This window comes from Peromyscus californicus, unplaced genomic scaffold (assembly GCF_007827085.1).
Source record: "Peromyscus californicus insignis strain IS unplaced genomic scaffold, ASM782708v3 Scaffold_1__1_contigs__length_55948999, whole genome shotgun sequence".
Taxonomy (NCBI): domain Eukaryota; kingdom Metazoa; phylum Chordata; class Mammalia; order Rodentia; family Cricetidae; genus Peromyscus; species Peromyscus californicus.
The window spans coordinates 30,783,360-30,808,292 of NW_026294492.1; the positions used below are offsets into that span (position 1 = coordinate 30,783,360).

Below are 24,933 nucleotides of genomic sequence, written 5' to 3' on the forward strand. Positions count from 1 at the left end.
TAAATATCTTAAACCTAACTAATTGAGACTGAGCCCAGCAGGCCCAGCAGTGGCCCAAGCTCTTTATGCTCAGTCAGGGAATCATCTCATCAACCAACTTTAGGTAGATTCTCTTTTACTTCCCTATTTAACTGGGGAGAAAACTGAGGGACAGATAGATTGAATGATTTGTTACCCAACTAGTTCCTGGCGAAATTGGGATTTAATCTGTTGCAGTGTGGTACTAGAACAAGACAGGTCAGCTGTAGTTGCTCAATGGCACAGGATACATGTAATAGATTTTTATAGTTTTATTAAATATTGAACTCGGGAAAATTAAATCATAGCAGGCTGTAAATATAATTCAAACTTTTATTAAATGTCAGGATATTGGATCTTTGGATGCATTTTACTTCTGGGCAATTGTCCAGGCTTGAAGCATATATTTAAGTATTTGCTGTCGTGATTTTGCATTGATTTACAATAGCAAACCAGATTACGTGTCGGGGAGGATTAAATTATAGACACACATTTGGGAGGAGACCTTTTGATCTTGGTGAATGAGTTCAAATGTTACCCCTGTACTCAGCCGGCCTCTTTGGCCTGGGCTTTTCTATTGAAAGGTTTGAGACCCTATTTGGACCTTCCCAAAGGGGTACTTATTCTTTATCTTTAAACCAGGTATACTCCTGTGGTAGATACATGATCTTTGTGAGGAGGGGAATGGTTGCTATCAAAAATATTTTCTGCTTAGTTTGGAAAAACCTAAAATTGCTAACTATGCCAACATTTTTTTCCTTCCCCCAAGTTCTCTAAAACATTATGTGAGTGGAAAGAAAGAGCAATTTTTTTTTCCATCACACAGAATAATTTCAAAGGCTACACCTTCTCCAGGAAGTATCCACATCACCATGTCTTCCGTCCACCTTTCTTTTGACTGCACCCTCTGTCTCTTGGTAAAGCTAGGTTCCAACTCCATGCCCACCACAGTTCTGAGATCAACCCTGGTAGGAAGCATAGGAGCCTCTCATTTGGAGTTAGTCTGTATCAATGCCCAGTGACATGGCCGGGTATGGTTCCTGAGCACGTCCTGATTGCCAGGCCTTCAGTGCCCACTGCCAACCAGTAGCCGGCTGCCTGACACTGTAACTGTCCCTTCTCTGTGCGTCTTCTGCTCCTGTGTTCCTCCCTTTGGGCTGAGGTTCTGTGTATTCACAAATTGAGCTATGTCTGATTCCACTACATCATTTGAGGATTGTGACCTGAGAGCGATTCTGACTCCCCTATATTCAAGGACCAAAGGAGAGTGCCTGGGCTCCCCAATGGAAACTGCCACAGAAGTGGGTCCCCAAGACAGGCCAGAGGGACCTTGACACTCATTATTTTAAGAGAAGCCATTTAAGCGTTACCAAATAAGAAATGCCGCAACCCGGATATGAAGGGGTAGGTTGTTGTTTCGAAGAAAAAGCAGACAGAGGTGAGAGGCTGAAGCGGGCTGAAATGAAGGAGCAGGGAGTTCAGAGGGCAGGTGGGACAGAGCCGAGCATGAAGGACATCACAGGGCAGGTTGGGGAACGAATCCTGCAGGTCCTGTGATCCATTTACCAGCACGACTGGCACCTGTCAGCCTGGACACAAGACCTTCGGGTTTGCAGCTGGCCTGGCTTGTGCTCTGGCTCCTTATGCCTGTTTCTGCCCGTCCTTTGCTGCCAAGACCCCAGCAAGCCTCTCGCCGGCTGGACTCTGCACTCGGTTCCATTTTCAGTCTAATAGAATTGATGTTGCTCGGGCGCTCCCAGGACACATGGCATTGCTCTGTTTGGCTCGGGCAGTGCTCACACCAGAAGGGGGAGAGAAGAGAGGCCTGCCAAGAAGCTATTTCCTTCAGCTGTGGTCCCACTGTGCCTCCTGCTTCTTGTGAGCGACAAGCCTGAAGGATTCCGAGTAGGATTTTTAAATTAAAATGTTTGATGTTTTCTATCGCGGAACATAGGAGATCATCTCTAATTAAAGTCAGCAAGTGTTTATTGAACGCTGTGTTTACCAGCAACACTCACCTCCCTAACCTTGTTATAAAAGTCATAGAAGCAAAAGATAAATAATTAAATAAATAAAAAATACAGTGAGGCTCCAGACTTCAAGGACATACCATCTTCCCTGCCCCTCCCCCGCCCCCTCAGTTCTGTAGACTGAACCCGAGGCTTGGTGCGTGCTAGGCAATCACTCCACCACCGAATACAATCCCAGTTACATTATGGCTTGAAATCATTTAATGCATATGGTAATGTAGCTAACCTTACAAAACATTGCAGAGCTTTCGCTATATCGTGACTCAGACGCCACCAACTGAAAACAAACCCCCACAAAGAACATTTATTTCAGTCTCACTCTCCAGCACCAGGATCTGAAGAGATTCTAATTTTTCAGCTTTGCTGAAGTCTGACCCATTGGAACTGTGCACATTTAAGACATTTCAGGTGTACAACTTGATGTTTTGGTATATGTAGACGCATTATGACGTGATCACCTCGGTCAAACTCTTAACACATCCGTCACCTCACAGACTTTCCATTTTCTATTCTTTCTACTTGTAGTGAGAGCATTTAAGAAAATTTCTTCGGTGGTGGCGCACGCCTTTAATCCCAGCACTCGGGAGGCAGAGCCAGGCGGATCTCTGTGAGTTCGAGGCCAGCCTGGGCTACCAAGTGAGTTCCAGGAAAGGCGCAAAGCTACACAGAGAAACCCTGTCTCGAAAAACCAAAAAAAAAAAAAAAAAAAAAAAAAAAAAAAAAAAAAAAAAAAAAAAAAAGAAAATTTCAAGGCTGTGACATAATATTGTCAACTGTAGTCACCATGTCAGAGGCATAGCAACAATTGGCAGGCACGGCAGAAGGAATAGAAACCTGATAGCTCACCTCTTGAACCCCCAAGCATGAAGCAGAGAGAACAAACAAGAAGTGGCATAGAGTTTTTAAACCCTTAAAGCCCGCCTCCAGTGACATACTTCCTACCACAAGGCCACACATCCTATATCTCCTCCAAATAGCGCCACCAACTGGGGACCAAGTGTTCAAACAGCTAAGCCTGTGGAGGACATTCTCATTCAAACCACCACAAGACTGGATCTTAGATTCCCCATAGAGATGAGATCAAGTCATCTTTATCTTTCTGAGTCTGGCTCAGCAACACAATGCTCCCAGGATCATCTGCATGGAGACATCTAGCTTGACATGACCATAGGCATCTTAGCTGTGATCCCAGTGCATTGTTTTGGATGTTAACATACATTTCAAGATATGTAGATTGTTAAAATAGCTTAGTGTGACATGCCAACCTTGACACCCAGACTGATTGATGTTAGTAGTTTTGGGGAAGTTCAGGCACATTCAATTGTTCCACCTTTGTCTAGCTTAGCATCTGAATGAACCATTTCCTCTTGTGTTGCAGTGTGGAGATCCACCCATATTGCTGCCTCTTAAGACACATTTTTGTCTGTAAATCCCCAATAAATTGCTCTTTGTGCCACCCTGGGTCCATGGATCATTTCTGCCTCTTTGTTTGGTTTCATGGCACCTTCGACCTTTAGTGGCCACTTCTTATATGCCAGGACTGCATCTTTCTGAAATACTGTGTTGTCATAAATAACAAGGTTTCTTTCTTTTTAGCTGGGCAACATTCCAGTGTTCTCTCTCTCTCTCTCTCTCTCTCTCTCTCTCTCTCTCTCTCTCTCTATTTCTGTCTCTCTCTCTCTGAATTCTTAAGGATCATCTAAAGTACTGTGCATGCTAGACAGGCACTTTACCATTGTACTGTAACCCCACCCCTACACCACATTTTAAAAACAATCTATCTTGAAGTTGGGCATGGCAGCACACATCTGTAATGTGAGCATTCACAAAGTTAAGGAGGAGTTCAAGGTCAGCCAGGGCTATGTGCTAAGACTCCGTTTCAAGAAAACAAAAAACAAATAAAGAACGAGTTCTGTGGTAGTTTGAATGTAATTGGCCCCCATAATCTCATAGGGAGTGGCACTATTAGGAGGTGTGGCCTCGTTGGAGTGGGTGTGGACTTGTTGGAGGAAGTGTGTCACTGTGGAGGTGGGCTTTGATGTTTCTTATGCTCAGGATACTGCCCAGTGTTTCAGTTGACTTGCTGTTATCTGCAAGATGTAGGACTCTCAGCTACTCCTCCAGCACCGCATCTGCCTGCATGTTGCCATGCTCCAGGCCATGATGATAATGGGCTGAACCCATTAAATGGCAGTCCCAATTAAATGTTTTTTTTTAAAAAATAAGAGTTGTTGTGGTCATAGTGTCTCTTCACAGCAATACAAACTCATGTTCTAATTTTCCATGAATCCTTAAAATTCTAACTAGTAATAAAAACTCTCTCTTTTTCTCTTACACACACACACACACACACACACACACACACACACACACACACCCACACACCCACACACACCACCCATTCTGTTACACCAAATCAGATTAAATATATACAGCTAGGAAATAGCTAGTGACTGGCTGGATGATGAACCCATATATTGTTGGGAATGTTGAACCAAACCATAGAAAAATGACCTCAGACTAAACTGAAAGGTTTAACATCATTTACTTTCTCCTACTAAGAGGCTTTATTGAATTTCCACATCCCCATGTCTGGTATCCTTTGATGAAGTGTGTAGTCTGCTCTTCCAAACTTCCCTGCTGGTAAAAGACATGCATTTATTTTTAAATACATTCATAATTTCTGGTCTATAGGAATAAACTATGCCTCTGGGAAAGATGTGTATTGCATGGATACGCTTTGTGAAGGTAAACACGCGGAGGCATTCTGCTCTCTGTTAATTAATGATAGCAGTGCCAAGCTTTCATAGGAAACCAATTTTGCTTCTGAACACCAGGGAGATCTTTGAGCCTAAGAAATGTTTCAATTTAGGAAAACTATACCTCAGCCAAAAGTGCAAATGCAGCAGGTGAATTATGGTCGATCCAGAAATTTGGATGCATTAAGTGTCGGTCCATGAATGCTCAGTAAGTACAAATGGACCCCCTGCAAGTATGTTCTTAAAACGACAGACAACTCCAGAAGTTGGAATTTGTTCCAGCATTTTCCCAGGAGTTGGAGTTGAGCTGCATGGCCTGGGACTGTGGGAGCTGAGAGAGGTTGGAACTGTGTGCAACCCATCAGAGTAGAACCTCGCCTTGGGCATGTAAGAGCCTCGCTTGGCTGGTGAGGGCTCAATGCTCTCTGTCTCCAATGGAGACTAGTCTGATCACTTTTGGCAGAGTGAAAGTTTGGGCGTCCTCTTGGTTTTATTCATTAGGAGGTTATTTATGAAACTCACTAGCTGTGACATGACCTTCTTGGTATATTTAAAGCAACCTCAGGCTGGTGCTCTTGGAAGGTTTTTTTTTTTTTTTGTACATGCAGATGCTGCTTATCAGCAAGAATGTGTGGTTTGATGAGGTGAGAGGGGAAGGATATGAACGCTTACGAGATAACACTTTCCAATTTGTGCAACAGCCTATTCCAGTACCACTCTTGGCTCTGCCCCAGTAGCGGCCTTGGACTGCTCCACCGTGTTGAGACATGGTTGATGACCAATAGAATAGCGGAAGTCAACAAAGTTACTCAAAGTGAAGGAAATATCTACTGCGTGAATACTAGGCATCAATTTTGCATAAATAAAACCATGTCCACATAAGTATATGTGCAATGAGGTTAATTACAACATCACATGTAAGAATCACAAATTGGGGGGCTGGAGAGATGGCTCAGAGGTTAAGAACATTGACTGCTCTTCTAGAGGTCCTGAGTTCAATTCCCAGCAACCACATGGTGGCTCACAACCATCTGTAATGAGATCTGGTGCCCTCTTCTGGCCTGCAGGGATACATGCAGGCAGAACATTGTATACACAATAAATAAATCTTAAAAAAAAAAAAAGAATCACAAATTGGAAGACTGGAACATAGTTCATTTGGTAGAGTGCTTGCCTAATGTGCGGAACACCCTAGATCTGATCCCCAGCACGTTAACCTGAAGTTGTGGCACAAGCCTGTGATTCCAGCACTCAGAGGCGAAGACTGGGATGTGGGGGATGGGAGGGGGAACCAACCAGATGTTCAATGACATCCTCAGGGATATCCAGTTTGAAGCTAGAGACATGAGACCTAGAGACATGAGACTCTGTCTCCAAAAGAATTACAGGTCAGAAATGACCTAAGAGGGCAAGCACAAATTATGATCTGTTACTACAGTGGAGTATTACAGAACTGGGGGAAAAAAACTACCAGCTTTGTAAGAGGGAAGATACCCAGCATCAGGTATGTTCTAATATGTACACATGCATACTATTTACGTATTTTGAAACTGTGGGTGTGGACCAATGTTACCTGTGGGAGACAGGACTGGGGAAGGTGAGAAGGCCATTTCTGTATTGATGCCAAGGTTGTAATTAACATGTACTATTCATATATATATTTGAAAAAGAAGTTAAAATAATTTAGAAGAGTTTCAGCCAAGTTTCTCAGAGTAAACCTGGGACTACCCAGTAGCCAAAAAGAACAAATCTTTAACTGCCAAGGTGGTTCTCTGGTACCTTGAAGCTATCAGGAGAATATTTCACAAGAGTATATTTTCTAGTGTGTGTGCCTGCTTCTGAGATGGGGTGGGAAGATGAATCTAAGTCAGTAGTTCTCAACCTTCCTAATGTTGTATGTTCGGCCACCCAAGGGGTCGTGAACCATAGGTCGAGGACTTCTGGTCTAAGTGCTCACTACCACCACCCCTGTCTCTATCAGCTTAATGATATGATACCATATATATTATCTATATGATGTCAATATATTGTCCCTCCTTCTAAGAGTTTACAAAGCACTTTCCAAGTCTTGAACAAGACAAGAAACCTGTGAGGGACCCTATTGTTCCCATTTTCAGGAAAGTAGTTGAGGTTCAGGGGAGCTAGTTGATATGCTCCAATGGCACACACAGCTAGGGTAGACATGAGCAAGGACTCAGACAGGGAATCTATTCCCTGTGATGCCATTAATCCCAGGTATTCGTTCTTCTAGGTCTTAGGTTCTTCAGCTATAAGACAAACTCGCAGCAATTTCCTGAGCATGAGAGTTTAGAACCATTAAAAGAAAACAAGGACCCCCTTCCTTACGCACCCCATTCCCAACTTTGAAACAGCCCCCCAGCCAGACCCCCAGTATGCGCACATTCATGGTCACGTGAAAGGGAAAAGGCTCTGTGTCGTGAAGTGACTTAAAGGACTGATTCTGTTCTTGCAGAACAGCTGGGAAGAGCCAGAGAGAACGCATCACAGCATCCCTGTCATCCTCGTCAACCCTGTCATCCCTGATGTGGTACTCCTCCTTGGGTGGGAAATCCTGAAGTCTGAGATGACAGGGGAGAACTGCTCTCTTCTGACCTCAATCATTTAGCCCCTCTTATATAAGGGCTCGACTTGAACTTAGAGTAGAAAGATGGTTCTGTGCCGTTCTAGTTGGTTATGGTTATCTCTAAATAAACACGCTTGAACGATCAGATTTGCTGTGTCACCGGCAATGGGTCAGAGTAAAACAAGTCATCCTGCCTCGTGGCCCAGTGGCCACCTTATTTTTATTGTTTTACTTCTCTTCATATGTGTAGGTGATGTGTGTGTGCACATGTGTGTAGGCAATAGTATGCCCCAGACTGCATGTAATGTCAGAGGGTAGCTTTGAGTATCAGTCCTTGCCTTCCACCGTGTTGGAGACGGATCTCTTACTATTTGCTGCCATGTGAGCTAAGGTAGCTGGCCTGCGAGCTTCTGGGAATTCTCCTGTCTCTGCTCGACTCACTGAAGAAGTGCTGGGATGATCAACAGACACTATTGTGTCCTCATGCTTGTGCAGCAAGCATTTTATCTGCCTGGTCATCTTCCCAGATGACCGTCATTTTATTAACGCCATCTTCTAGGCAACGGAACCTGAATCACGGGCCAATCAACAAGGCTTCGAAAGCCTGTGGCCACAGGGCTGTGCTTGAAGGTAGAGTTTTTACTAGTATTCTGATACTCTGGATGATAAACCAGAAGACGACTTCCACTGTAAAGGAAACTTGTACCTCACAAATCCTGAGAGGCAGAGGAGGAGGAGGAAGAGGGAACAGCTCATGGGAGTCCCATGAAGTACATTCCAGTTGGGAAGCTGAAGAAGGAGGCGATGGAAACCATAGGGGGAGCCTTTCTTACAACTCTTCTTCAAAGGAGTGGACAAGGGAGGTAAGTAGGCTCAGGGGAGCTAATCTGAACCTTCCAGAAGGTTCTACTTTGAGAATGTTACCAGTTCATAGATGCAGTCCATCTCAGGGGGACATACTCTCTCTTTTAGAAGGGTCCAAGTCAATTCACCATTAATGAATTAATTGTGTGTCTGTGTGTGTTCTGTGGTGTGGCAGGCAGCACGTGTGTGTGGAGGGCAGAGAACAACTTTCAAGAGTCAATCTTTTCTTCAACCATGTGGCTCCTGGGGATTGACCTCGGGCATCATGGTTGGCAGTGAGCACCTTCACCATCATCTGCTGAGCCCTCTCATGGGCTCCCATGGGAATTGTTTAGCCAGAACTAACTCCTCTCTTCACAGCTCATCCGTCACTACAGAGTCACTCTCCCGCCAGGTCTCTTCGTGTGGTGGTGTCTGGTCAGCAGCACAGCCTCCCGCAGTGATGAATGGACCTTTGTCATGACGTCATGAATCACAGAAGCCCAGTTCCACAGCACAGAGACTGCTGTGGCACACACAGTTCACAGGAAGCTTCTGCCTCCCACTGCATTCTTTTATATTACTGTTAATTAATTTTTTCATTTATTTAAATCCCAACTGCAGTTTCCCCTCCCTCTTCTCCTCCCGTTCCCTACCTTCCTGCCTCCTCTCTGCTCCTCCCCTCCATCTACTCCTCCTCTGTTTCTGTTCAGAAAGGGGCAGGCCGCCCATGGGTCTCAACAAAGCATGGCATATCAAGTTGAGGTAGGACTAAGCTCCTCCCTATAACACAAATTACTAAACGGTCTTATTAATAAAAAAACTCAGAGCCAGATAATGGGGTAAAAGCAGAAAGATCAGAGAGGCAGAGCAGCAGACCACTAGTTCTTGCCAATACAAAAGAGAACAAACTTCTCTCTCCACCCCACCTTATCACTTCCTCTCTCCGCCCAGCTCTATCACTTCCTGTCTGTCTGTACAGACCTCCAGACCTCTATGGTTAACTAGTGGCTAGTTCCTCCTTCTGATTTTCAGGCAAGCTTTATTTGTTAGAGCACAAATAAAATATCACCACACCTCCCTTGCACTAAGTCTGGGCAAAGCAACCCAGTATGAGGAATAGGTTCCCAAAAGCCAGTTCAAGCATTAGGGACAGGCCCTGCTCCCACTGCTAGAAGTCCCACAAATAGACCATGCTACACAACTGTCATACATATGTAGACATCGGTTGGTCCCATGCAGGCTCCCTAGCTGCCAGTCCAGAGTCTAAGAACTCTTATGAGCTCAGGTTAGTTATTTCTGTGGGTTCACTTGTCACGACCTTGACCTCCCTAGCTGGTACAATCTTCCCCCTCCCTCTTCAACAGGATTCCTGGAGGTCAGCCCAGTGCTTGGCTGTGGATCTCTGCATTTCTTTGCATCAGTTACTGGATAAAGGCTCTCTAATGACAATTAGGGTAGTCACCTGTCTGATTACAGGAGACGACCAGTTCAGGCACCCTCTCCACTATTGCTAGGAGTCTTGGCTGTGGTCACTGTATTCTTAACACCGTCCATATTCATTCCTGTGCTAAGAATGAGGACATCTTTAATTTCTCCTTTCTTTTGTCTTTCTTTGCTGTTGTTATTTTTTCCCATGAAGTCTTTCTGCCTAGTCCTCCACCTTCCTCTGGATTTATTTACTTACTTCCTTTTATTTCTACTTTTAATTCCCATGTCTTTCCTTCCCCACTACAATCCAGCTGCTCCGTTCAGTGTAGATCTACCTGCGTGGAACTCTCAAAATACTTGAGTCCTTTTGTAATGTCTCATAAGCGAAAGCCAAAGGCAACCTCTGTGGTCTTGGCAACTTGGGTTCAGGTAACCAAGGCAGTGGCTACACATGCTTTATTCTGTAAATGTCAGGTAAACATCCATTCTGACAGTATCCAGTGAGTTGGAAGGGAACGACATCTTCACTGTTGTTTGATACAGGAAATAGCTCAGGGTTCTGGACGACCCCTAAGAATTCCCTGGACAGATCACGCCTAGGATGATTAGAGACGTAATGATTCGTACGTGGGCTTCTTCGTGGCTTCCTGGAGAATCTGCTACAACAATTCTCAAACCTTTCCTGTCCCGGATGGCAGACAGAGCAGCGCCTTGGGTGACAGAGTGAGAGTCCTCTAGGAAAGTAATGCCCGAACAAAGGGATTTCCTGCAGCCCAGACCATCTCTCCTACTCACTTTCCTGCTGTGAAATATAGTGGATATCCTTTCTGTTAAGGATTTTAATTTCTGTATCTCTTGACATTCAGGACACAGAGGGGTCAGGGAGCAGGGCGGGGGAGGGGTTGTGGTGAGTTGGAGGAGGGTCCTGTCTGAAAATGGAAGCAGCTTTGCAGCATGAATCTTAAAAGGTCTTATTAATAAAAACAAACCTGGAGCCAGGTACTGGGGTACAGCTTAACAACCAGGTCTGTTTCAGCTGCTCCAACAAATTACTAGAAACTTAACCACTTAACACAAGTTATCATATTATAGTTCTGAGGTAAGAAGTCCAAAAGTAGTTCCCTTGGGGTGAAGGCAAGGGGTTTTTCAGGTGTGTGCCTTCTGGAGACCTGGGGAAAATGGTTCCTATGTTTCTCTGCGTTCTGGAGGTTAGCCTGTGGTCTGTAGCGCATGCCAGCTTCTTCCTTCAAATCCAGTGACACTGTGACCCCTCTGTCCTTTTCTCTATTACCACACTTCTCCCTTTCCTAGACTATGGCAGGGAAATATCTATGGCTCTGAGATTGCATATGATTAGATCAAACCCGTGTATATAATTCAGGATAATCTCTCATTTCAACAAAATCCTCAACTTTTAATTTTATTATTTAAATTATGTGCATGTATATGTGTGTGTGTGTGTGTGTGTGTGTGTGTGTGTGTGTGTGTGTGCGCGCGCGCGCGCGCACGCGCACATGTGCACATTTGTGTATTGCATGGTGGTGGTGAGGAAAAGGGGTGTACACCCAGAGGTCAACCTTAGCTGTTTCTCAGTCAGTACTCACCTTGTGTTTTGAGACAGGATCTCTCACAGTCTAGGCCTCATTGATGCAGCTAGGCTGGCTAGCTGGCCAGCCCTGGGGATCCTTCTGTCTCTACCGTCCCCAAACTGGGATTACAAACATGTGCTACCACAGCTAGGATTTATATGTGGTTCTGGGATCGAACTCTGATCCTCCTGCTTGTGCAGCAAGCATTTTACTGATCAAACTGTCACACCTGCAAAAATCCATTCTGCCATGTAAGGGAACACGCTCTTGGGTTGTGGAGGAGGCTGACAATCACTGGATCCCACCACAGTCACAAAGCTGATATTCTCAATGAGATGCCAAGATTAGGCCTAACCTAAGGAGATTATCTCCTTAGGCGCTAATGACTCTCCATAGATATTTCTTTAAACTGTTTGTTTGATTGGATATCAAATCAGTTTGTAACAAAGTTTTATAAGCAAGCAATACTTAGAATAATATAGTATAATATGTAGTATTATAATAGTAGGAACGGCCTGATTTTTATTTATTCAAATTACAAACTTAATTTGTCATACCGTAAGTCTGGCGTCATTTTCCTCTGTGCCTCTCCTTCAAACAAACCTGAGTTTCCTCTACCTTAAAAGAACTTTAGGAGCTTGGGATTTAGCTCAGTGGTAGAATGCTTATATACAAAGTGCGAGAGCCCGGGTTTAGTCCCAAATATGGAAGAAAACAAAGCAAGACAAAACAAACAAACAAGAAAACAACCACAATGACAGAAAAATCTACAAAATAGCTTTTACTCTTCCTAGCCTTTTGTAGCTACACAAGGATTCATCTCCCTTCATGGCTGGAGTTCTCAATAAAGAAAAGGAATCTATCAATCTCTGCTACCTAAAGTTTTTCTTCGTGTTCTCTTTACCCCTTAGAAGCCAAAGGCTTAATTTCTTTCTTTTTTTTTTTCTTTCTTTTTTTCGAGACAGGGTTTCTCCATGTAGCTTTGGAGCCTTTCCTGGATCTCACTCTGTAGCCCGGGCTGGCCTCGAACTCACAGAGATTCGCCTGGCTCTGCCTCCCGAGTGCTGGGATTAACGGTGTGTGCCATGGCTGCCCGGCTTCAAAGGCTTAATTTCTGTCTCAGTTTCTTCTCTACTGGCTTCTGCACACCCCTGTAACTCATTCACTTCACCTTGGAATTGCACAACTTTCCTTGACTCCTTTCCCGCTTTGATTGACTTACCCAATGTTGTTTTCTTTTTTTTTTTTTTTTTTTTTTTTTTTGGTTTTTCGAGACAGGGTTTCTCTGTGTAGCTTTGCGCCTTTCCTGGAACTCACTTGGTAGTCCAGGCTGGCCTCGAACTCACAGAGATCCGCCTGCCTCTGCCTCCCGAGTGCTGGGATTAAAGGCGTGCGCCACCACCGCCCGGCCCAATGTTGTTTTCTTATTCACAATGCCTGTGCCTTATCACTCATGCCTAGATGCTCCTGGGGTGCTCTGTTACCATTTTCTTCACCATCACGGCTAGATTAATTGCCAGCTTCCTTCTTCCGTGATGTCACAGCTCTTTTCTCCATTGATCAATATCTTGACGGTGTTTAAATCCCCTGCAGTCTGAATCAACATTTGCAGTTTCATCCAAGATTCTTCGTCAGAAGTCCTGCATCCTGTCTGGACCAGGTGCTCACTGACCCATGAGCGCGTACCTTGCTCATCACCGTCTCTGGGTGTGTATGGGTTTTTCCCCTTGCTGAAATGCTTCTTTTTCACCACCAAAGTGCTCCCATGCATCTACAGCCCATCAGCACTCTGATGGGCACCTCTATTTATGACTTCCCATCCTCTAACCACATTACCATCCCCTGAGAAACTCTGCTCAGCAAAGAACTTCCACCATGGCAAATTATCACAGTTACTCATCTCCCTGCTCCTTCTGCTGGGTCCTCAGCAATTTTGACGGTTTCCATAGGTGACAGTGATGTCCACACCACACCCACAACAACCTCTCCATTCATCTACCAGATGCCTTCCCTTCTTGTCTGCACCTGTGAGGTAAGAGTATAGGGAGCGGCTTAGCAACCTGGGATCCGTTTGGTTGGGGCTATGCACACACCCATATTCTAATAATGCCTTAAGCACCACTACTTGCATGGACTATACATACATACCTCCGAATATGGATGGTATGGGGGCAGATCTGGTTTGGGGTACAAGGGAAACTTGTCTTTAAGTAAACTCTCAAGGAAAGTCCTCTGTGAGCTATGAGTGTGAATAATAGGGTGTACATATTAAAACTAGGTGTCTTAAGGAAAGAGACAGTGACAGTGAGCAAATGTTTGTGTAATATAAGCTGACAGTCAAAATAGAGAACCACTTGATTATACCCCTAGTACCTAAACTCCTCCTTTCTTGTGTACCCTATAAAACAAAGCCCCAAACAATAATGGGAGCGTGGTGTGTCTTCATTTATGTGGTCCACTGTTGTCTTGCAGTGTATTCTGGTCCGTTGCTTTTTTTTTTTTTTTAAATAAAGTCTCCTCAATGCTATGTAATCTCTGTGGGCTTTTCTTTCAGGTCAGGAACCTGGAAACGCCTGGTCCAGACCCTGACCAATACCAACATACCTACTTTTGCCCAGAAAAACAAAACCCCAAAAGCTCCCTTTCTTTTCTGTATTATTTTTCTCATTAAACATTTCCATTAGTGCACACATACACGCCAAGCTTCAACAAAATACACTCTACCTTATTCCCACCTCACCCCCGGCCCCCACTTATTACCCCTATGTATAAGAGCACTCTTTGAAAGGACGGTCTAGATACACTCTTGTTTCTTGTCCTAATCTTCCCTGGATCTACTCCAGTCAAGCTCACACCCCCACACTGTTGAAACTCTTGTAGTTAAGGCCACCGGTGACCTCTGCATTGCTAAGCCCCACACTGATGTCCCAGCTCCTTGTCTTGTTGAACTAGTCACTGACTTGGGAGTGCTGACGATTCCCTACTGTCTGAAATACTTTCTTCTCTTGGTTCCCAGGACTCTGCACTCTCTTTATCTCTTTGGCCACTTCGTTTGGCTTCTACTTCTCTCCTAGACACCAATAGATAATGCTTTTCCATGTCACAGCCCTTGACCTTTTCTGTCAAGGCTTACTCTCTGGCTGACATCATCCAGTCTCATGGTTGAAGCCTCATCTATATTTGGATTCTCCTGCTTCCAAGTTTCTATATTTAGCCTGAACTACTTCCTTTAACTCTATACTTGCACAGCCCATGGCTTGCTTAACTTAACATAGCTAGTAGAAATCTTAGTGCGCTCCATCTGAGCTCCTAATGTTGCCCACACTTCAACTCCACTTCCCACAGCCTCCCCTTGGTTCATTGATGAGATTGTCACCCATTCTCTTTCTCTTTTGTTATTACGATGTAAATCCTTTTGATTTTACTTTCAGTATCTCCTCAGAAACCACACACTTCTCATCATGATACCTTCACCATGGGCTAAAAGCTGTCACCTGCCTAGGAAGTCAACAAATAATAGGTGTAAGTGCAGGCCCTGAGGTCACACCTTGCACGCTGGCATCGTGGCTCTGTCCTGAGCAAGTTGCTCACCTCTGTGCTTCTCCAGGTTCCTTACTGGGAAGACTTGGATAATAAGAACAATGCTGCTGATGCTGATGCTGATGCTGAGATGCTGATGCTGATACTGATGCTAGTAGCTGTGAAAAGATTAAAGAAAAAAAAACACATATAAAATATTACCAGCTCCTGTCAAATAGCGCACGATCAATACATGCTAAGTATTACCTATAAACCTGCAAACACTCCACTGCAATGGTGAAAGGTAGTCAGCCATATCAGAGAAGTTATAGAAATTGCTATCCTCCTAAGCATAAACCAAGCAGCTCTTTAGATAGCCAAACCTAAGCCAGGTGTAGTGGGTGGGGGGTATCAGTCATCGCGGTCCTTTGGAGGCAGAGGCAAGAGGATCAAGATTTCAAGGCCATCCTCAGATACACAGTGAGTGCAGGGCCAGCCTGAAACATGAGATGCTGTCTCAAAAATACAAAATAAATAAATAAATAAATAAATAAATAAATAAATAAATAAATAAATACCGAAACCCACGCCAAATCAGGCTGGAGAACGGTTGCGTCAACTCCTCTGACTTGTGCCTGTTGCTTGGTCCATGGCATCTTGGGGCAGCTTGTATCCAGCTCATAGATGAACAGACAGAGAATCCATTGCTCACGTGCCTTGATCATGTATCATTTACTATTATCCTGCTGTTTTCCTCTGCTTTGAGAACAATTTTGTCACCAAATCTCCTCCCAGACCCAGGAACCACGGATGGCCCTAATCCCAACACTGGTTGTGTTCCAGGCCGACCTCCCACCGCAACACCTTTTAAGGATTCCATATCTGGTGTACTGTCATCGCTATCAATGATAACATTTAAAAATGAAGCCTGTAAGTCCAGCCTGCACGGGTCTGCACCAGGTCCTCTGCCTACAGGTTATGGCTTCCAGTTTAGTGTTTTTATGGGGTTCCTCAGTGTGCAAATGAGAGGGTCTCTGATTCCTGTGCCTTCTCTTGGGCTCTTTTCCTTCCGTTGGTCTGTTTCATCCAACTTCTATGTGATAGTTTTTGTTTCATCTTACTATATTTTATTTTGTTATACTAAAAAATAAATGAATGAATGAATGAAAATCTATCCACTAGGGTAAAGGTTAACAACCGAACTGCCATTGATACCTGCTGGGAGAGGGAAAATTAGTTTTCCCCAAGAGAGTGACACTGGGTATATCAACCACTCCAGGACAAGCTTTATGTTCAGAAGTAACTGGCCAACATATAATTGGACTCCTATAGTTTTTGTTTTGTGTGTGTATGTGAGGTGTGTGTGTGTGTGTGTGTGTGTGTGTGTGTGTGTGTGTGTGTGTGTGTTTATTTGGCTACAGTTTGGTTGGTTGTTTTTTTTCTTTTGGGTATAGTTTTGCTTTGTTTTCTTGGTTTTGGGGGGTTTTATTATTTGTATTGAGTTTTTGTTTTTTGAGAGAGAACTTGAAGTCGGGTGGGCAAGGAGGAGGAGAGGATCTGGAAGGACTTAGGGGAAAAATATGATCACAATATATCTAAATTTTAAAATTGTTTTAAATAATAAAAATATAATTAAAAGTACAGTAAAAATGAGTCCTATAAATCCAATTAATAGTGCCATGAAGACCATTTTAAATTCTCACTTTATTGACAGAAGAATATAAAAAGGCCTAGGCTTCTTGGGAAAAATAGTTGATACAGAAAACTGTAAGCCAGCAAATGAAACTAGAAAAACTAATAATTACCCACAAATTTTTAGGATGAGGCCAGCCAGGCATCTTTGGGGGAAAAAAAAGAAATTGAGTAATTAAATAATTTCCCTGACCACCCGAAATTAACCTTCTCTATTTGTGACTAAACTTCAGTCTTCGAAACTTTAGGAATTTCTTTTGGCTAAATGTGAGGATTGCTAGAGAAAACCACTCTCTGTCATGTCGGGATTTTCACGGGGTTTCCTAAGGCACCTGGTGACTTGGCTGGAAAGCACTAAGAGACATCTCCCCAACTGCCAGCTCTCTCTCCGACTTGCCACTCACATAATCTAAGGCTCTCCATCACATGCAGGTTGCCGATACCAAATAAATTAGGCAGATGAAGCTCATACATCAACGCCACCTACTTGGATTCCTTTTTGGGCACCGATGCCTTCCCTCTCTCTCTTTTAGTGAGCCTCATAAATCTGACCCTGACAAGGTCCTGCTCATCTCCAGCCCACAGTGGGAGGTGAGATGGTAATTTGTTCCCAAGCTTTCGTTTGAGTCTCTCCTTGAGTGACCATCAATGCCATGTGGAGGCCATTCATTACAGGGGCTCAGGTGTGACCATGAGGATCGTATGCCAAGGGCTGCCAAACTGGTGACTCCTTCCAGAAGGACAGCATGGTTCTCCAAGCACAGTGAGCATCAGATGCTCGTGCTCCGCGGTGCCTGAGCAAATCCTGGCACACTGAGAGCTGTAAAGAACAGAGCACAACCTGAGGTATTCTGAGTATCCAGTTGTTCACAGGGATTCACATCCAAGCTAATGAATACCTGGGCTCACCCAGGTTTTCAAGAGATTTATCCAAATCAAGAATTGAAGGCAACAAAAGAGTTGTCCAGGCTTCAACCTTGCTCTCAGAGGTGGGGATGGACACCTATGCACTCACGTTGATTCGAATTTGATTAAGTCTTTGTCTCCAGATCCTGGCCATGAGAATCAGGAATGTCAACCCAGTTCTCACAGCTGGAGCTCATAGTACCCATCCCTTACACAGCAAGCCCTTCTGCCTTCCAGGACCTGTATCTTTGAGTTGGGATGGTGCCTGAATCCTTGACCTTCTCTCACCCCCCCCCCCCTTAAAAGGGAGGATGTTTCTTTTTCTCTTCCTATACAGGTGCTGTTCAAGGCTGACTTAATGGCCCCTTGTCCTCTGCGAGCTCCTCTATTCCTTAGTCAAGAAAGGAAAAGTCCAGATACTCTTACTCACATAATATGATTTGTGCTTGTAAGATGCAGTAGCTGTGGGCAATCGTTTCATACAGAGGCCTTTCTAACTCACCCACTAAAGACCTTGGAAGGTGGAGACACCTTATCACGCCCTGGCAGCTTATTTCTGCTGTTCACAAAACAGCGTTAAACCCCCTTTATGGGCCCATAACAAAATAGCCTATTGAAAGAGCATAATGGTTCCTCACAGTCTTGAATGCATATCATCTCACAGCTACTACAGGCCATGTATGTGTTTAGAGGTTTCATACCAAGCCCTCATGCTTTTCATTAGGGTCCAGTCCTTGGAACAGTAATGGTCTGACCACAGGATCATGGCCTGCAAAAGAGAGTCTTCAAATATTATTGGTGGAGATGATAAATAACAACAATGACAACAGCCGTCAATCATGTTAGACACCTGCTGTGTGTGCATCAACCTTCGCATCCACTGTGTCCCTGGGTGCTGCGTATGCATTGTTTTTACATTCTTCTAGCACCCTAAGAAGGATCCAACTCTTATCCCCGCTTCACAGAGCAGGAACCAGAGGTTTGAAATCTTCCCTTCTAATAAAGCTTTGTATTTTTCAGGGTCTCAGAGCCTAGAGCTCAACCTCTCAGCTTTTTAAAGCTATCCTTCTCTTGAACAATCCCGTCTAGTCCCATGAACTTGACTGTCAATATGAAATGAGTATCTCTATGTTGACGTCACTAGATCTAAATCTCTAGTCTGAACCCTCTCCACTCCCTCTGCTTGGGAACAAACCCAGGGCCTTGCACACCCCGAGAAAACATTCTCCCATCAAGCAACACCCCCAACCAGGCTGCTTCTCTTAGTCTCAAATTCACACATCCAACTGCCTTTTCCACAGGGCTTGCTAAGTGCCATCTCAAAGTCATCATGTCCAAAACGTGTTTCTCCTTCTTCCAAGTACTTCTCTCCTCTAGCGTTCCCCTCTGAGCTCACAGCAAACTGTTTGGGAACTCACACTGGAAAAGTTGCATGGCTCTTGATTTCTGGCCTTCATCACCTGCACTCACAGAGATTCTGTGAGTTTGACCTCCATCCTTTCCTCTCCGTTTTAGCTGATGCTTCCTTGGTCCACATGCTAATGGTACCTACCTTGGCTAGACAGTTGCCCCCCAACTGGTTTCCCTGCCTGATACTTGTCATCCCTAGCCCCCAACCAACTTCACACAGCAGCTTGAGTGACATTTAAAAACATGAATCAATTCATGCCCTTTCCCTGCCTAAAACTCCTTAAAGATTTTCTTTGGATTCAAGTCCAGGCTCCATGTATGGTTGAACTTGCCTTATACTGCAATGTCATCTCATACTTTACCCATTCTTCATTCATTCATCCCTTGTTAACTGTTCTCTAGCCACAGCTCCCTGCTTTCAGTTCCTCGGTGCCCTGGACTCCCTCTGTTTACAAGACTCTCTCCCTGGCCTCTAGGAACTCTGTACATAGTATTCAGCAAATGAAGACAGTAGGTTGCCTTTTTTATTTTAATGTAAGTAACAACATGGAAAGTGTGTCACTAATAAGTTGCCTAGCCATTTGTATCTATGACATCTAGATTAGATGCTCTTGCTACAGTAGACACAGGGGAGTGCTGTGGGATGTTCTGTATGGCAAATGTGTTGCTGATTAGTCAATAAATAAAACACTGATTGGCCATTGGCTAGGCAGGAAGTGTAGGCGGGACAAGGAGGAGAATAAAGCTGGGAAGTAGAAGGCTGAGTCAGAGAGACACTGCCAGCCGCCACAATGACAAACAGCATGTGAAGATGCCGGTAAGCCACAAGCCATGTGGCAAGGTATAGATTAATGGAAATGGATTAATTTAAGCTGTAAGAACAGTTAGCAAGAAGCCTGCCATGGCCATACAGTTTGTAACCAATATAAGTCTCTGTGTTTACTTGGTTGGGTCTGAGTGGCTGTGGGACTGGCAGGTGAGAGAGATTTGTCCTGACTGTGGGCAAGGCAGGAAAACTCAAGCTACAGGGGAGAGAAAGGAGTGGGAAGGATAGGATGATCATGTGAGGTAGACATGTATAGTCCAGTTGTTCAGAATTATGTATCTAGGAGGCTGGGTAACTGCCTGCTTTGGGGCACACAGGTAGAGAATAGCGAGTTTCTCTTAGGTAGCTGCCCTACGTGCATTTTCCAGGTCCTGGTGTCTTTGCATAGATACAACCTCGAGAGAAGGTTTGTGTGTCCGAGAGAATGGGTAGACATTTGGAAAGCCTGGCTCTTTTGTCCATCCAGGCAGCATCACAGATGGCTGTGAATTGGAGGCAGTGGACATTTTAGCTATATCCAATTCTGCTTTGGTTGTCAAATATGGCCCAAGAGAACAGACTCGAACTCTCGTATCTGCACACACAGATAAGGTGGTGAATGTACTTAGGTATGGCAATTAATGAGCCACCATCTGCTAGCACATCACACTTTGAGTGGGACTTAACATGGTTATGGGTTTCTTTGAACATCTCCCCCCTCCTACCATATGTGCTTAAAGGATCCAAAAAGGAAACAGCTTAATCCAGGAATGTGAAGAAGAATGGTGACATTCTGTGGTGTGTCAGCAAGATGAGAAACTATCAGCCACCATCTATTTCAGGGTTTTTGTGGTATTTTGTGGTTTCAGGCATCTAGTCCGTGACAAAATGGCACTGTTAGGATGGATGCTTACCACACGTGTGGGATACAGAAGAGCACTGTAGTGTGGGTGCTGCTTCTAAAATAGACCTTTGGGTTTGCCCTGGACTTAGTTGACACAGAAGAAAACACGTCTTCTCTTCCAAGGGCCTGAGATGGTGTTGATGCCACATGGCTTACCCACTTCAGAGTGGAACCTTCTGTCTCTGGACTAGATTGTCCTCTTGTCCTTTGTATCTCTGTGACATCACTTGTCCAAGCTGTCCCTCTTCATCAGTTCTTACATTTCTGTTCTCCTTCTCCACCAACCTAAAGCTTCCTGAGGGCATGCATAGGCCGTGTTTCCTTCATCCTGGCAGAATCCAGTGAGACCTAGCACCAAGACTTACTTTGGAAGTGCTTAGTATATCTTGAGTTAAAATAAAATTGCTTCCAGAGAAAAACTTAGAGAAGATACCTCAAGTATTTTTAGAAACGACATATTGTAGATCAACAACATAATTGACTACATCCTTACATTAAGTACTGAAAAAAAAATGTGTGATATTACCAGGAAAAAGAAAGCTTCCTTTTATGAGAGTTGCTTGAGTGAGGTGGGCTTAATCCAAGTGTTCAAAATAAGAAAGGATGGTACTTGGAAATCTTGGCACTGTCACAAAAAGGTGAAAGTCTCTTAGAATATTTATGGCCAACAATGTTAGCTGTGCATTGATATGTCAATAAATCATTGTTGTAGCTCTGGGATACGTGGAGGCAGTGTGTGTGTGTGTGTGTGTGTGTGTGTGTGTGTGTGTGTGTGTGTGTGTACCTTTTTATAAGGAAATGTCTGTGTAAAGAACTTCTTACTCTAACAATAAATATGATCATTGTCATATGGCACCCAGATATTATGACAAATGTGTTTTTGTTTTCTAAATACTTAAACACGGCCAACATATCAGTTGGAGCATTTAACTGCTTTGGGAATACTTCACAGTAGCAAAGAAGGACTCTAGAGGCATAGAGGGGATTATTCTCTCTACCCTAAGGAGTGGGAAATGCAAGGTGAGAGAAAGAGACCTTGAGGAAGAAACATCTGGCAACAGTGTCTGTGGTAACCACAGGAAAGGTGGCTCCTGAAATCTTGGGGACAAGGAGGGCACTGTCATGCCAATCCAGAGGTAGTGCTAGAGGCATGGGCATTGCTAGTGGGACAGACACAGAAGGATGGATATAAATGACACTGCAAAGGAAAAAGCTTCGCCACTTGGAAAATTCTGAAATACCGCATTTAAGTGGCTTCCATGAATTGTCAGCAGGGGAGAAAGAGAGCTTGGGAGAGGCAGCTGCAACATGGGGAAATACAAGCTTAAGGTTTGGACATGCTGAGTTCATGAGTTCAAGACAGTGAAATTCCCAGGTGGAATGCTTTCTAGATTCCTCTCTGTCACTTCAAGACCTGGCTTTCTTGTGAGGGGTGCACTGGGGTATTTGATCTGGAGATAGCAGAAACAAAATTTAGATGCGTGAATGAAGCAAAGTTTGAAAATGTCGAGCTTCTAGCTCAGCTAGTGCTGAGCCATTCCTGTGTGCTGGATGTGCAACCTCTCATGATCTTGACCCTGGGCCAAGCTCAACGTTTTCATACCTTAACCATATTCTGGCTCAGACTCCTAGTTCCAGCCCTCTGTAAGCACCCAGAGTGTAAGCAGCCATTAGAGTAGTCTAACTAGATGACTTAAAGATATGGAAAAATACTTGTTTTACAATGTCCATAAACACTGAAATTTCCAGATGTACAAGATGGACATAAAATCGAAGAGTTATAACCTGAATGCAATGCTGATATCTCGGATACTATTTTCTTGGCAAAATTCAATCCATCCTCTGAGAACTGACTCCAATGTCTCTCTGCGGCCCGCCTGACAACCCCTTCCACGGGCAGTTAGCCTTTTTACAGGTCCACATTCCTGCAACACTTTGTTTATATTTCTGCTCCAGTATTTACCTCTAGTTCTGGGCACGGGTCTTTTTCTTGCCACCAGACTGGAAACAGCGTGGAGATGGGAACCCTTTTCTCGTCTCTGTATCCCTCCCTTTCTAACAGCAGTGGTTGGTGGATGATAACTCATCACTGGAAATATCCAATGGAGGGATGTCGAAAACGTGGATGAAGCAATGTACAGCTGCTGTAGCGAAGCCAGTATACACATCACATGTCACTTTTCTCCGACGCCGCTAATGCAGCACCAGCAGAGGCAGCACTCTCATTACACACTGCTGGCCCGTATTTGTAATGTGTGACATTTTTTTATGAAATACTGTCAAAGGCAATCCATCATGGAGCAACCTTTAGATTATATGCTGGGCTTGATTTTAAACAGAGACGTAAATGAACCCCAAGGATGACGCTAGTTCCCAAGAAGGGTCTGATCAAAGAGTTCCATCCAGGGAAACAAGACAGAACACTATGTTCTTTTAAGTCGCATTGCCGTGACTGAAAAGGGTTTCTGCTGTCCTTCTCCACTCGGGGACAGGGTTAGTGTGATGATGGTCACAGGGCTATGAAATGTGGCGGAGTATTTGTGTCTTGTAGTACATCAGGAGGTGAGGACATGATGAAGACACACTAAAGGGCTGACAACGTTTGAGAGTCTCCAGATTTGTCGTAACTATCTTAAGAGACTTCTTTTCAATACAAAAAGACACGGGGCACCCTGTTAATTTCAGATACCAATTGGGCTCACAGTGAAAGGGACTCTGAATATCCGGAAAGATCTATGATCTTCCACATATTATAGAATATAAATAAAAGAAACCTTCTAAGTCCCATCATTTCTGTGTAAATCCTGGTAAGATGCCTCTGCCGGGTTTCCTGCTTCCTGTTAAAGGAAAGCTGATTGTGAGAAGAACACTAAAATTGTAATTCTTTGTCTTCCTTAATTAGACCCAGAGCTCACCACAGTTCTTGCTGAGGCTGTGAGAAAATCCAAGCAATAATTCACACTGGCAGGTCAGCAGAAACAGACACGGGGGTCTGATATGACCAAGATTTGCTTAAGGGATCTGTGAATGAAATAGCTCAGAAGAGGTACAAGCTCTTCCACAGGAAAAATATCCCCTGAAGATGTTGAGCATACGCAGCAATGAAAATGAATCTCAGTGGCTTCTCATTCTACCTTTACAGATGCCATTCCATAGGAGGCAGATAAATCACCTTAATATCAATTGATGTGGGGGCACTAATTAATAAGTCCCATTAAATCACAGAGTGATGACATTTAGCATCTAATGAATGCCTCATAATCTCTTGAATCATTAATATTTCATAGCATCAGGACATAAGGATAGCTATCCTGGGCTGGTGCGGCACGGTTTTCTGTCTCTGACATAGCCCCAAGGGCGTCGGTGGGACAGGGGTATTGCACCTTGCCATGCAGACGATACATGTGCATCTTTCACTCTTAGTACATTAGTCCTGAGGATTCCTCTTTTAGAAAAATGAGAGCCTGCCTGTCGTTCTTGGAGTGAACATCTGTGACTCCAGAGAGCCCTGGAAAACACAAAGCCTCAGATGCTGACTGGTGTGGAGCCCTGGTTCGTTGTTGACCCTCGATGGCCACCAGAGAAACTTGCACAGTAGAAAATCATTACTTTGATTTATCACTGGGGGCTTGCTTTATTCAAAGGCAATAATCACTTGGCAGAGCAGGTGCCACAGCAAAGGCCTTATTGATCCAGGAGGCCTTCAGTCGCTCAGGCGTGGAGATAGCCCACGAAAAAGAAGTCCATCTCAGAGCAGGCAGAAATGAAGTGGGCAGGTATTATCTCTGGCCGTGGTTCTGTGGCTCCAGAGACACTGGGTGTCTCCTCCCGAAAGAACTGGAGCAGAGAGGATGCTTCCAGGCTGCCATGAGCTGGTGAGAGGGGGAAAGCCCATCTACAGAGAGAGCTAGCAGCCAAGGTCTCTGAGGCTGGATCCCTTCAAGGATCAAGAAACGAGGTTCGTGGCTCTAGATCAAGATTCTAAAGAGTCAAAAACGCCCACGCTCAAGGAATTGGATGGGATTTGCTCCCGGGAGCAAAATGGAGACAGTGATCCAAATCAACTTGGACCAGAGGCAAGATCGAGCCTGATGTTGGTGGATGTCTCCTAAGGTCGTGGGAGGGACAGAGGACCGGAGGCGGTCTGCGCGGGGGTAGGCGCTGGGAGCCTTGGAATCCAAGGCAGGTATATAAAGGCAGAAGGAGCCAGGGACGCAAAGGGGCAGCGGGAGTGAGGAAAGAGCGTCTGGAAGAGTTGAAGAAAAGTAAGGGGGAAAGTAGGGACCGGGGAATAAGAGGAAAAAGGACCGGAGAGAGCTAAGGAAGGACCGAGAGCAGAGGTGAAGGAAGGGAGAGGGGTCTGGAGAGAGGTGGGGGGGACAGACCGCGGGAGCTGGAAGCAGGGAGAGGGACGAGGGGCGGAAGCGGCGGGGGGTGGGGGGG

The 24,933-nt window shown here is 44.6% G+C and overlaps 1 long non-coding RNA gene across 1 annotated transcript; it reads right to left on the reverse strand.

The window, feature by feature from the left end:
* Positions 1–412: 412 nt before the first annotated feature.
* Positions 413–24,913, reverse strand: LOC128115562 (uncharacterized). The gene is made up of 3 exons (XR_008220202.1): positions 22,454–24,913; positions 14,846–14,952; positions 413–1,909 (listed from the first exon to the last, which is right to left on the reverse strand). It is a non-coding gene; the product is annotated as an uncharacterized LOC128115562 (long non-coding RNA).
* Positions 24,914–24,933: the final 20 nt, after the last annotated feature.